This window comes from Bombina bombina, chromosome 3 (genome assembly GCF_027579735.1).
Source record: "Bombina bombina isolate aBomBom1 chromosome 3, aBomBom1.pri, whole genome shotgun sequence".
Taxonomy (NCBI): Eukaryota; Metazoa; Chordata; class Amphibia; order Anura; family Bombinatoridae; genus Bombina; species Bombina bombina.
In genome coordinates this window covers 1,114,034,482-1,114,047,390 of record NC_069501.1, presented here as the reverse complement: position 1 = coordinate 1,114,047,390, position 12,909 = coordinate 1,114,034,482, and the positions used below count along the sequence as shown (strand labels likewise).

The 12,909-nt window shown below is 40.3% G+C and overlaps 1 protein-coding gene across 1 annotated transcript in view; it reads left to right on the top strand.

Annotated features, from left to right (window-relative positions):
- Nucleotides 1-12,909, top strand: part of LOC128652635 (WD repeat-containing protein 64-like) — a 385,941-nt gene that overhangs the window by 339,016 nt on the left and 34,016 nt on the right. The gene's annotated exons all lie outside the window — the stretch shown is intronic.

Sequence of the window (12,909 nt, the reverse complement as noted above, 5' to 3'; positions counted from 1 at the left end):
CCCTGATCTGAAGTTACCTTACTCCTCAGAATGGCAGAGAACAGCAAATGGATCTTAGTTACGTCCGCTAAGATCATACACAAAACTCAGGTAGATTCTTCTTCAAATTCTGCCTGAGAAGAAAACAACACACTCCGGTACCGTTTAAAATAACAAACTTTTGATTGAAGATATAAAAACTAAGTTTAATCACCACAGTCCTCTCACACATCCTATCTATTAGTTGGGTGCAAGAGAATGACTGGGTGTGACGTAGAGGGGAGGAGCTATATAGCAGCTCTGCTTGGGTGATCCTCTTGCACTTCCTGTTGGGGAGGAGTTAATATCCCATAAGTAATGGATGACCCGTGGACTGACTACACTTAACAGGAGAAAAAAAAACTTTTAAAAAATCCTTTTGGGTCCTCGTAAATCAGACGATGCAGCTTATAGAATCTCGCCAGACCAGAGAGCTTTAGAGAATTTGGCTCTCTTTGTTATTCCACTGCAAAGGGTTAAACATGAAATGAAAGGGACAAGAAACCAACAACTTTGTGATTTGGATAGGAAATATAATTTTAAACAACTTTCCAATTTACTTCTATTATCACATTGTCTTCATTATCTTGTTATCCTTTGCTGAAGGAACAAACTTGCACTACTGGCAGTTAGCTGATCATATCTAGTTAGCCAATCACAAGAGACAAATGTTTGCAGGCACCAATCAGCAGCTAACTCACACTAGTGTATGATATGTGTGTATTCTTTTTCAACATGGGATACCCAGAGAACAAAGCACATTTGAAAATAGAAGGGAATTTAAAAGTGCCTTAAAATGACGCTCTATCTGAATCATGCAAGTTTAATTTTGACTTCGCTATCCCTTTAAAGTCAGCTCCAAAACAGCAATGCATTACTGTGGCCTGAAGTTGCTCCTGAGCCTACCTAAGTACAAAGGAACCCAGAGAATAAAGTATAATTGATAAGAGAAACTTGAAAAGTATCTTAAAATTTCTTAAATCAATGTAAATATTTGCATAGGAAATTAGCACATCTAGGCAAGAATCCCCAATTGCTTTTTCCCCAGAAATAACTTATATATATCTAATTTGCATAGCTTACCCAGAATTCTCTTGTGCATTGGTAACATTGTATATGAGTTATTTCTGGGGGAAAAGCAAGCGGGGATTCTTGCCTAGATGTGCTAGTTTCCTATGCAAATATTTACATTGATTTAATTTTGAGACATGGAGGATTTTAATTTCAGTTTTTTATCTCCCCCCCATAATTTTAATGAATTTTGGTTAAAATTTCTTCAAAGATAAAATTATTGACAGATTGCTGGTTTATAGATCATGCTATCTTTTCTTCAACTGGTTTAATGAGATTTAAGAAAAAAAAATTCTAAGGAGGCTATTTTAAAAGATAATATATTGATTAGAATTAAAAAAAAGTTATTTTGTTTGTTTTCTTTGTTGTTTATTCTTCATTCCAAAAGAGGGGCAAGCAAAGGAGCACAAAAATGTATTTTTATTAAAAAGGGCGAGATTTGTTGTTCATTAGAGAGAGAAAACCACTTGAGGTGCCTTGTCTAAGGTAACAGCACATATCTGCTCTAAGCAACATTTTTTTCATTTATATACGATTTCTTCTAGATGACATCAGTACTATACAAGCTATAAATCTATGTCAGGCACTAGTGGAAAACAACATTTGCAGCACACAGGATGCCAAATAGGAATGTTTTAGTTATTGTTGGCAGTCAGTAAAGAGAACCAAACATATAAATAATTAACTGTCCTTTCACATTCAATCTACACAGACATCTCTTGTGAAAACTTTTTGACATTTGGAATATAAAATGTTTACTAGTGTGTGCAATATATATATATCACATAGCCATTAATGTCTAAACCGTTGGCAACAAAAGTGAGTACACCCCTAAGTGGAAATATCCAAATTGGGCCCAAAGTGTCAATATTTTGTGTGGCCACCAATATTTTCCAGCACTGCCTTAACCCCCTTGGGCATGGAGTTCACCAGAGCTTCACAGGTTGCCCCTGGAGTCCTGTTCCACTCCTCCATGACGACATCACAGAGTTGGTGGCTGTTAGAGACCTTGTGCTCCCCAACCATCCGTTTGAGATCCCCACAGATGCTCAATAGGGTTTAGGTCTGGAGACATGCTTGGCCAGTCCATCACCTTTACCCTCAGCTTCTTTAGCAAGGCAGTGGTCGTCTTGGAGGTGTGTTTGGGGTTGCTATCATGTTGGAATACTGCCCTGCACCCCAGTCTCCAAAGAAAGGGGATCATGCTCTGCTTCAGTATGTCACAGTACATGTTGGCATTCATGGTTCCCTCAATGAACTGTAGCTCCCCAGTGCCGGCAGCACTCATGCAGGCCCAGACCATGACACTCCCACCACCATGCTTGACTGTAGGCAAGACACACTTGTCTTTGTATTCCTCACCTGGTTGCCGCCACACACGCTTCACACCATCTTAACCAAATAACTTTATCTTGATCTCATCGGACCACAGGACATGGTTCCAGTAATCCATGTCCTTAGTCTGCTTTTCTTCAGCAAACTGTTTGCGGGCTTTCTTGTGCATCATCTTTAAAAGAGGCTTCCTTCTGGGACGACAGCCATGCAGACCAATTTGATATGCAGTGTGCGGCGTATGGTCTGAGCACTGACAGGCTGACCCCCCCCACCCCTTCAACCTCCGCAGCAATGCTGGCAGCACTCATACGTCTACAGGGAGTGCAGAATTATTAGGCAAATGAGTATTTTGACCACATCATCCTCTTTATGCATGTTCTCTTACTCCAAGCTGTATAGGCTCGAAAGCCTACTACCAATTAAGCATATTAGGTGATGTGCATCTCTGTAATGAGAAGGGGTGTGGTCTAATGACATCAACACCCTATATCAGGTGTGCATAATTATTAAGCAACCTCCTTTCCTTTGGCAAAATGGGTCAAAAGAAGGACTTGACAGGCTCAGAAAAGTAAAAAATAGTGAGATATCTTGCAGAGGGATGCAGCACTCTTAAAATTGCAAAGCTTCTGAAGCATGATCATCGAACAATAAAGCGTTTCATTCAAAATAGTCAACAGGGTCGCAAGAAGCGCGTGGAAAAACCAAGGCGCAAAATAACTGCCCATGAACTGAGAAAAGTCAAGCGTGCAGCTGCCAAGATGCCACTTGCCACCAGTTTGGCCATATTTCAGAGCTGCAACATCACTGGAGTGCCCAAAAGCACAAGGTGTGCAATACTCAGAGACATGGCCAAGGTAAGAAAGGCTGAAAGATGACCACCACTGAACAAGACACACAAGCTGAAACTTCAAGACTGGGCCAAGAAATATCTCAAGACTGATTTTTCTAAGGTTTTATGGACTGATGAAATGAGAGTGAGTCTTGATGGGCCAGATGGATGGGCCCGTGGCTGGATTGGTAAAGGGCAGAGAGCTCCAGTCCGACTCAGACGCCAGCAAGGTGGAGGTGGAGTACTGGTTTGGGCTGGTATCATCAAAGATGAGCTTGTGGGGCCTTTTCGGGTTGAGGATGGAGTCAAGCTCAACTCCCAGTCCTACTGCCAGTTTCTGGAAGACACTTTCTTCAAGCAGTGGTACAGGAAGAAGTCTGCATCCTTCAAGAAAAACATGATTTTCATGCAGGACAATGCTCCATCACACGCGTCCAAGTACTCCACAGCGTGGCTGGCAAGAAAGGGTATAAAAGAAGAAAATCTAATGACATGGCCTCCTTGTTCACCTGATCTGAACCCCATTGAGAACCTGTGGTCCATCATCAAATGTGAGATTTACAAGGAGGGAAAACAGTACACCTCTCTGAATAGTGTCTGGGAGGCTGTGGTTGCTGCTGTACGCAATGTTGATGGTGAATAGATCAAAACACTGACAGAATCCATGGATGGCAGGCTTTTGAGTGTCCTTGCAAAGAAAGGTGGCTATATTGGTCACTGATTTGTTTTTGTTTTGTTTTTGAATGTCAGAAATGTATATTTGTGAATGTTGAGATGTTATATTGGTTTCACTGGTAAAAATAAATAATTGAAATGGGTATATATTTGTTTTTTGCTAAGTTGCCTAATAATTATGCACAGTAATAGTCACCTGCACACACAGATATCCCCCTAAAATAGCTATAACTAAAAACAAACTAAAAACTACTTCCAAAACTATTCAGCTTTGATATTAATGAGTTTTTTGGGTTCATTGAGAACATGGTTGTTGTTCAATAATAAAATTAATCCTCAAAAATACAACTTGCCTAATAATTCTGCACTCCCTGTATTTCCCAAATACAACCTCTGGATAGGATGCTGAGCACATGCACTCAATTTCTTTGGTCGACCATGGCAAGGCCTGTTCTGAGTGGAACCTGTCCTGTGAACCCGCTGTATGGTCTTGCCCACCGTGCTGCAGCTCAGTTTCAGGGTCTTGGCAATCTTTTTATAGCCTAGGCCATCTTTATGTAGAGCAACAATTCTTTTTTTCAGATCCTCAGAGAGTTCTTTGCCATGAGGTGCTATGTTGAACTTCCAGTGACCAGTATGAGAGCGTGTGAGAGCGATAACACCAAACGTAACACACCTGCTCCCCATTCACAGCTGGGACCTTGTAACACTAACGAGTCACATGACACCGGGGAGGGAAAATGGCTAATTAGGCCCAATTTGGACATTTCCACTTAGGGGTGTACTCACTTTTGTTGCCAACGGTTTAGACATTAATGGCTGTGTGTTAAGTTATTTTGAGGGGACAGCAAATTTACACTGTTATGCAGGCTGTACACTCACTACTTTAGGTTGTAGCAAAGTGTCATTTTTTCAGTGTTGTCACATAAAAAGGTATAATAAAATATTTACAAAAATGTGAGGGGTGTACTCATTTTTGTGAGATACTGTGTATATATATATATATATATATATATATATATATATACTGTGTATATATATATATATATATATATATATATATATATATATATATATCCCTGCTTTTCATGTAATTTTATTTTATTGTTGGTTTTCTAAATTCCACTGAATGTCTATAAAATAATTGGTGCTGCCCTGTCGGAACCTAGTTTTCTCCTTATCTATCTCTTCTACTGAGGACAATTAGGGACATATATAAGATAGGCAAGACAAGAGAGTATCAAAACAAGGCTGTGTGGAATCTACGTAATATTCTCAGGTTATTTGCTTTGAATGCATAATTTTATCTAGCATTTATTTTATTTATTTTTAAGTGGCAGATAGATAATTAAAATAGTATATATTAAGTACAGAGATTGTGGTAAAATCATATCTGGATATTTATGATCCCACTACTTTTAATTTAGAAGTTTCTTTATTTGTCTCTCCCTTTATAAAAAAGGAGCATTAGTAAATAGCAGATTTTCCCTTTTCTTTTGTACCAGTTGTCAGTATAAACTCAGTCTGGTGTCTATCTGCAACCTACCCTCATTATGTTTGATTTTTGCACAGTATTAACAAATCCTGACTGCTTAGTTACTAGACATCACTATAAGCTAGAATTAAAGGAAATTATTCATGTAACAGAGTGTCTTTCATACTAATGTATTCAGTGCCATAAACCAAGATGTGTTATTGTGATTACTAATTTTTATTTAATGGTATTTGATAAAACATTGTACCCTGCACTATCCGTTACCATGGTGATCACCTGCAAAGTAGAGGGACCTTTAGTCAAAAGAGGGGGATCTTCTCTTTCAAACCATAAGTTTCTCACTCCTCTCTAATTACATTATGTGTGAGACAGGGACTCTGTATTGGTTTTACCCCACTCTACAGAAAACATTCTAGTGTACTATGGGGAAGGTGATCACATTGAGAAAACAAGTACAAATAATTATTTCTAAAGAGGGTGTTTCTCACCTTGCTGATTAAGGGGTCTCTTGTTCCTGTCGGTTTAAAGGGACACTAAACCAAAAAAATTTCTTTCATGATTCAGGTAGAGAATACAATTTTAAACAACATTCCAATTTACTTCTATTATCTAATTTGCTTAATTCTTTAGATATCTTTTGTTGAAGAAATAGCAATGCACATGGGTGAGCCAATCACACAAGACATCTATGTGCAGCAACCAATCAGCACCTACTGATCCTATCTAGATATGCTTTTCAGGAAATGATATCAAGAGAATTAAGCAAATTTGATAATAGAAGTGAATGAGAAAAATGTTTAAAATGACATGCTCTTTCAAAATCACAAAAGAAAACATTTTGGGTTTCATGTCCCTTTAAAGTAATGGAAATCAGAGCTTCAGTAGAGCCCATTCCCCCAGACAAAACTCCAGTTTGTAGTGTTTTGGCTGTTATCACCTGCATCATAGAGTGATGATATGTGGATCAGAGAAAGCAGTTGACAAGACTAGTCATTGTCATTATATTAGTATAAATTGCATTGTTTTCAGTTGTTATCTGCTAACGTCAATTATGGGAAGATTTGTGGCAGGGTTAGCCTTGATAGATCTGTAGTGTGATTTTCCAGCTCTGAGAATAAGAAAATCCACAATTTTCAGACCTAAATTAAAATAAAATGGGGCAAAATAAATAGCCAAAAGTCTATTACAAAGTTGTTTTAATACATGTAACTAAACATTTTATATAACAATCTCAAGTTATTAAAGGGACATTCCGGTCAAAATTTAAAAGCACATAGATGAAAAACATCTTTGAATAGAAACATATTTGCAATATACATGTATTGGCAATAATGCTTCTAGTTAAAGTTATCACTGGACTGCTCAGAGCACCAGTGGGGCTTGTAATCATGTCAGCAATTAACAAATCGAGTCATTACCAGAAGATACAAGCACTTTAGGCTCGCTTAGCAAGTGCTGTGTTTAAAATGCTGGTGCACGGTGCATACTTAAATACACTTTTGAAACAGTTATAGCTTTTGTTAGAAGCATTTTTGGTAATACATCTATATTAGAAAAATGCTTCTATTCAAAACGGAAATGCATCCATGTGGTTTCCAATTTTGGTTGGAATGTCCCTTTAACTGTCTTTTTAATGCTTTAGGTGTTGAAGCTACAGTCTGTTAGACACTACATTTTAGATTTAATGTTCTGGTGTTCTGTGCCAGCACCAGGGACATCTGATAGGTACTAGTGTTTATAGCTTGAGATGAGAAGGCTGCATTGCACATATTTTACTTTCAGTTATTTGCTGTTCCAGTAACCCTAGAGCCCCTTTATCATTGCATATGCAAAATTCAGTACATAAAATAAATCGATCGGCCAGATATTCATGAAATCATTATTTACACAAATAGTTGTGTTAAAAAATATTTTATAAAATAATAGTAAAAATAAATTAAATAAAATGTGTGCAGCATGAGATATTCATTGTTGCAGTCTCTAAGTCGAAAAGAAAGATCAAGGTCTACCCTAAGCAATCAGATTGTTGTCTGATTTCCAATATTGTAGTCCTTTGAATGCAGAGAATGAGATAGTATTGCCCTCCATATTCCTTCCTTACACCTAGATTACGAGTTATGCGCGCTATAGGGAAATTAACGAATGCAACAAAAGTTGCGTTATTTAACCCCCTATAGCGCAGCCATTACAAGTTTTGAAACAGCCGGCTTGTGCGTGCTATATGGTGCTTTTAAGCTCCATACCGCACACAATTCAAGCGCTGTTTGGACGTGCTCGTGCACGCTTTCCCCATAGACATCAATGGGGAGAGCGGGTCAGAAAAAAGTCTAACACCTGCAATCGCGGAAAGAAAAGCTCCGTAACGCAGCCCCATTGATGTCTATGGGGAAAAAAAACTAACGTTTAAACCTAACACCCTAATTTAAACCCCACGTCTAAACACCCCCAACATCGCCGGCACCTACATAATGATATTAACCTCTTATATGCTGCTCCCGATATCGCCGCCACTCAAATAAATCTAATAACCCCTAATCTGCCGCTCCTGATATTGCCGCCACTAGATTAACACCCCAACATCGCCCACACTATAATAAATCTATTAACCCCTATTCCGCCATTCACCCAACATTGCCACAACTAAATTATGCTATTAACCCCTTAACCTCTGGCCTCCCATATCACTACAACTAAATAAACCTATTAAACCCTAAACCGCCAGCCCCCCACAATGCAACTACCTAAATAAATTTTACAGTGACGTGCGGTAAAGTCAGAGGTTGGTGAGGCATTGGCTATGAAATGCCCAAGACGCACATATAAGATCCCAATAGAGGTAGCTTAAATTTACGTTTAAATTAGCAGGTTGCACAATGAGTAGCATGTGTTACAACACACACATATAGACTGCAGAAACAAAACATACACAATACTACACCACCAGATATTATCCCAAAGAACATAAAATAGAATTAAAGAGACCCATTGTAGCATTGTAGTAGTATATAATATTAGTAATATAGTAGTTTGTGCTTCACCTGGGGGGGCTTTGTTCCTGACAGCTAATGTCTACTCTTTTTTGCTTTATTTTTAAACAAATACTGACAATACAATATTCTAATGGCAGATGAGCATATCCCAGAAAGCTTCAGTTCACTTATGTGTATTCTGTGAATTAACTACCCTTTCTGTGAAGAAATGCTTTTATAAACTATCCCTGAACCTACTACCCTCCAGCTTCAGGTCATGATCCCATGTCCTGGTGTTGCTCCGATTCAGGAAGGGTATGCAGGTCTAAGAGACTTTCCAAATTGACTTCCATTATAAAATTGTTCACAGTCTTTTTATATGCACACTTTCTAAGGCATCAGCTACTGAGCATGGCCACATCAATGAAAATAACATAACGTGTTACAAAATATTTTTTATGGTGTGTCCCTAGACTGTAAAACAATGCATATTTCCATTAAAACATGTAAATAAAAAATAAAATCAATGTTCTATGCAGATCTTTTACAATACAGCAATTCATTTGTGAAATACACACACACACACAGACGCTCACACATATACTCACACACATACATACATACATACATACTCAGACACTCACTCACATATATACATGCATGTAATGATCCTATATACTTTGCTATTTCAGTGAGGGTTGCTTTTATTATTATTATTATTATTATTATCAGGTATTTGTAGAGCGCCAACAGATTCTGCAGCGCTGTAAACATAGTCGGTGTATAGGATAGCTTTTGTAGGGGTCAAGTGGGTAGAGGGCCCTGCCGAGAGTTTCACTGTTGTAGTCAGCTCTTATAAAGTGATCTGTAAACAGCTGGGCCCATAGGCTTACAATCGAAGGGGTTCAAGGGGAAAGCAATGGCGATAGGAAAGGTTAGTGTTGGTTGTATGCATCCCTGAATAGTAGAGTTTTTAGGGAGTGCTTGAAGCTGTTAAAACTAGGGGAGAGTCTTATGGAGCGAGGCAGGGAATTCCACAAGATGGGGGCCAGTCTGGAGAAGTCCTGTAAACGTGAATGTGAGGAAGTAACAAGAGAGGAGGAGAGGAGGAGATCCTGAGCTGATCGAAGGGGACGGGAGGGAGAGTATCTAGAGACAAGTTCTGAGATGTAGGGGGGAGCAGTGCAGTTGAGAGATTTATATGTCAGGGTGAGGATTTTGTGTTTAATCCTAGAGGCAATAGGAAGCCAGTGAAGGGATTGGCAGAGAGGTGCAGCAGATGAAGAGCAACGAGTAAGGAAGATGAGCCTGGCAGAGGCATTCATAATGAACTGTAAAGGAGCTATGCGGCAGCTAGGTAGACCAGAGAGGACGGAATTGCAGTAGTCGAGGCGGGAAAGGATGAGAGAGTGGAGTAAAATCTTGGTTGTATCTTGTGTAAGGAAATGTCTAATTTTAGCAATGTTTTTAAGGTGGAAGCAGCAGGCATTAGCCAAGGACTGAATGTGAGGAGTGAAGGAAAGATCTGAGTCAAGTGTGACCCCAAGTGCGGGGTAGGGGTAATGATGGAATTATCAACAGTTATAGAAATTTTGGGGGTGGAGACATTGGAAAAAGGGTGAAAAATAAGGAGTTCAGTTTTGGAGAGATTTAGCTTAAGGTAGTGAGAGGACATCCAAGATGAGATGTGAGAAAGACAGTTAGCGACACAGGTTAGTAAGGGAGGTAGGTCTGATGCAGAGAGGTAGATTTGGGTGTCATTGGCATACAAATGGTATTGAAACCCATGGGACTGTATTAAGGAACCTAGTGACGACGTGTAGATTGAAAAGAGAAGGGGACCAAGGACAGAGCCTTGAGGTACCCCAACAGAAAGTGGTAACGGGGCAGAGGATGCTCCGGAGAAGGCTACACTAAATGTACGGTTAGTCAGATAGGAAGAGAACCACGAGAGGGCTGTGTCACAGATGCCGAAGGATTGGAGGGTTTGGAGCAGAAGCGGGTGATCAACAGTGTCAAAGGCTGCAGACAGGTCAAGGAGGATATGCAGAGAGAAGTGGCCTTTGGATTTTGCTTTAAGTAGGTCATTGGTAACCTTGACAATTGCTGTCTCTGTAGAGTGATGGGGACGAAATCCAGATTGCAGTGGGTAAAGAAGAGAGTTTAGTGTAAGGAAATGGGATAGACGTGCGTAAACTAGCTTATCGAGGAGCTTTGAGGCAAGAGGGAGTAGGGAAATAGGGCGGTAGTTGGATGGGGAGGTTGGATCAAGGGAAGGTTTTTTAAGGATAGGTGTGACCAGTGCATGTTTTAGAGATGAGGGAAATATACCAGTGCTGAGGGAGAGGTTGAAAATGTGTGTGAGTATGGGGGTGAGGGTAGAAGAGAGGGAGGGGAGTAGCTGTGATGGGATGGGGTCGAGGGGACAGGTAGTGAGGTGGGAGGACAGTATAAGGGCAGAAACTTCATCCTCATTAACAGGGGCAAAAGAGCTGCATTTTTGGATATTTGGGTTTTGGGTGATCGTGAGCTTTTGAGGGGGTGGGAGATTGGAAGTATGTTGAGAGACGATTTCACTTCTGATGGAGTCAATTTTGTTGTTGAAGTGGCTTGCACAATCTTGAGCTGAGAGAGAGGTTGTGTTAGGAGGTGGGGGTGGGCAAAGAAGAGTGTTGAACATGGAGAACAGACGTTTAGGGTTAGAGGAAAGAGTAGAGATGAGATTAGAAAAATAATGTTGCTTATAAAGATTAAGGGCAGAATAGTAGGAGTTCAGGATGAACTTGTAGTGAAGAAAGTCAGCTGAACTCCGAGATTTCCTCCAATGTCGCTCAGCAGTATGGAAGCATCTGCGTAGGTATCGTGTCAGAGGAGTATGCCAGGGCTGGGGATGAGAGTGTGGTTTCTGAGCAAAGGTTGGAGGGGCCAGAGTGTCAATGACCGATGTAAGGGTGGAATTATACTGGCAGATAGATTGGTCAGGGCAGGAAAAGGAGGTGATGGATGAGAGGAGAGGTTTGAGAGAGCTAGCGAGCTGATGCAGATCTAGTGACTTAGTGCTTCTGTGAAGTTTGGTGTGAGGGGTAGAGGGAGGGGGAGTTGTAGGTAGGGAAGTGATGTTGCAAGTTAGGAGATGATGGTCAGAGAGAGGAAAAGGGGAGTTTGTTAAATTTGAAAGAGTGCATCGATAGGTGAAAATCAGATCAAGGGAATGACCATATTTGTGAGTGGGAGAGTCAGTCCATTGTGACAGGCCGAAAGAGGAAGTCATTTGAAGAAGTTGTATTGTAGAGGAGGCATTGGGATTGTCAAGAGGGATGTTAAAGTCGCCAAGAATGAGGGCAGGGGTGTCTGAGGAAAGGAAATAAGGAAGCCAGGCAGCAAAGTGATCTAAAAATTGAGTTGGGGAGCCAGGGGGGGCGGTATATGACTGCAACACATATAGAGAGGGGAGAGAATAACCGAATCATGTGTGCTTCAAATGAAGAAAATGTGAGTGAAGAGAAGGGCTGTATTTGTTGGAAGGTGCAACGAGAGGAAAGTAGAATGCCGACACCACCTCCTTGTCTATTGCCAGACCTAGGAGTGTGGCTGAAATGGAGACCCCCATGTGACAGGGCAGCAGTGGATGCTGTGTCTGAAGCAGAGAGCCAGGTTTCTGTAAGAGCCAGAAGGTTAAGAGAGTTGGAGATAAAGAGATCATGGATAGAAGTGAGCTTGTTGCAAACAGAGCGAGAGTTCCAGAGTGCACAAGTGAAGGGGGACGGGTATTTAGATGTAAGAGGAATGCAATTAATGTTACCAGAGTCTAGTTTATGAAGTCTATTGAAAGGCACACAAGGATGTGAAGGGCTAGGAGGTTGTGAGGGACCAGGATTAGGGGAGATGTAGCCAGCAGCTAGTATGAGCAAGAGGGAGAGTGACATGAGATGAGAAGCAGATTTGCAGTAATGAGACTGTTGTTTGGCTGAAGTGCAGGGGGGAGAGAGAGTATTTAGGAATAGGTAGAGTTCATGAGTACTAAAGTAAGGTGAGTATAAGAGAGATGGGCTAATGAACAGTGCAGGTGGAGAGGGAGAAGGAGTAAGTGAGTAATGTAGTTTGTTATAGAGACAAGAGGTAGCAAAAAGGAATATGAAGATATTGAGCATTATTATGAAAGTGGGAACCAAGTAAACACATAAGACACAGTGTTACAGCACAGTACAGGATACAATGAGACATTTCAGTTTTATATGAATGTAAAGGATACTCACACATACATACACACACACTCATATAAAGAGACATACTACCACATACATAGACAAGTGTTTTATAAATGTCAAGCTACTGCAACCTTACCATTGCAATAATATAATGGGGCTATACCAACCAGGGCCGCCACTATAAATGTTTGATTTGGCCCCCGCTACAAAAACAGAAAATTCACACAGAAACTCATACAGACACATTTGCACACACAGATACACTCACAAAACACATATACACACTCAAACACACAGACACACTTACAT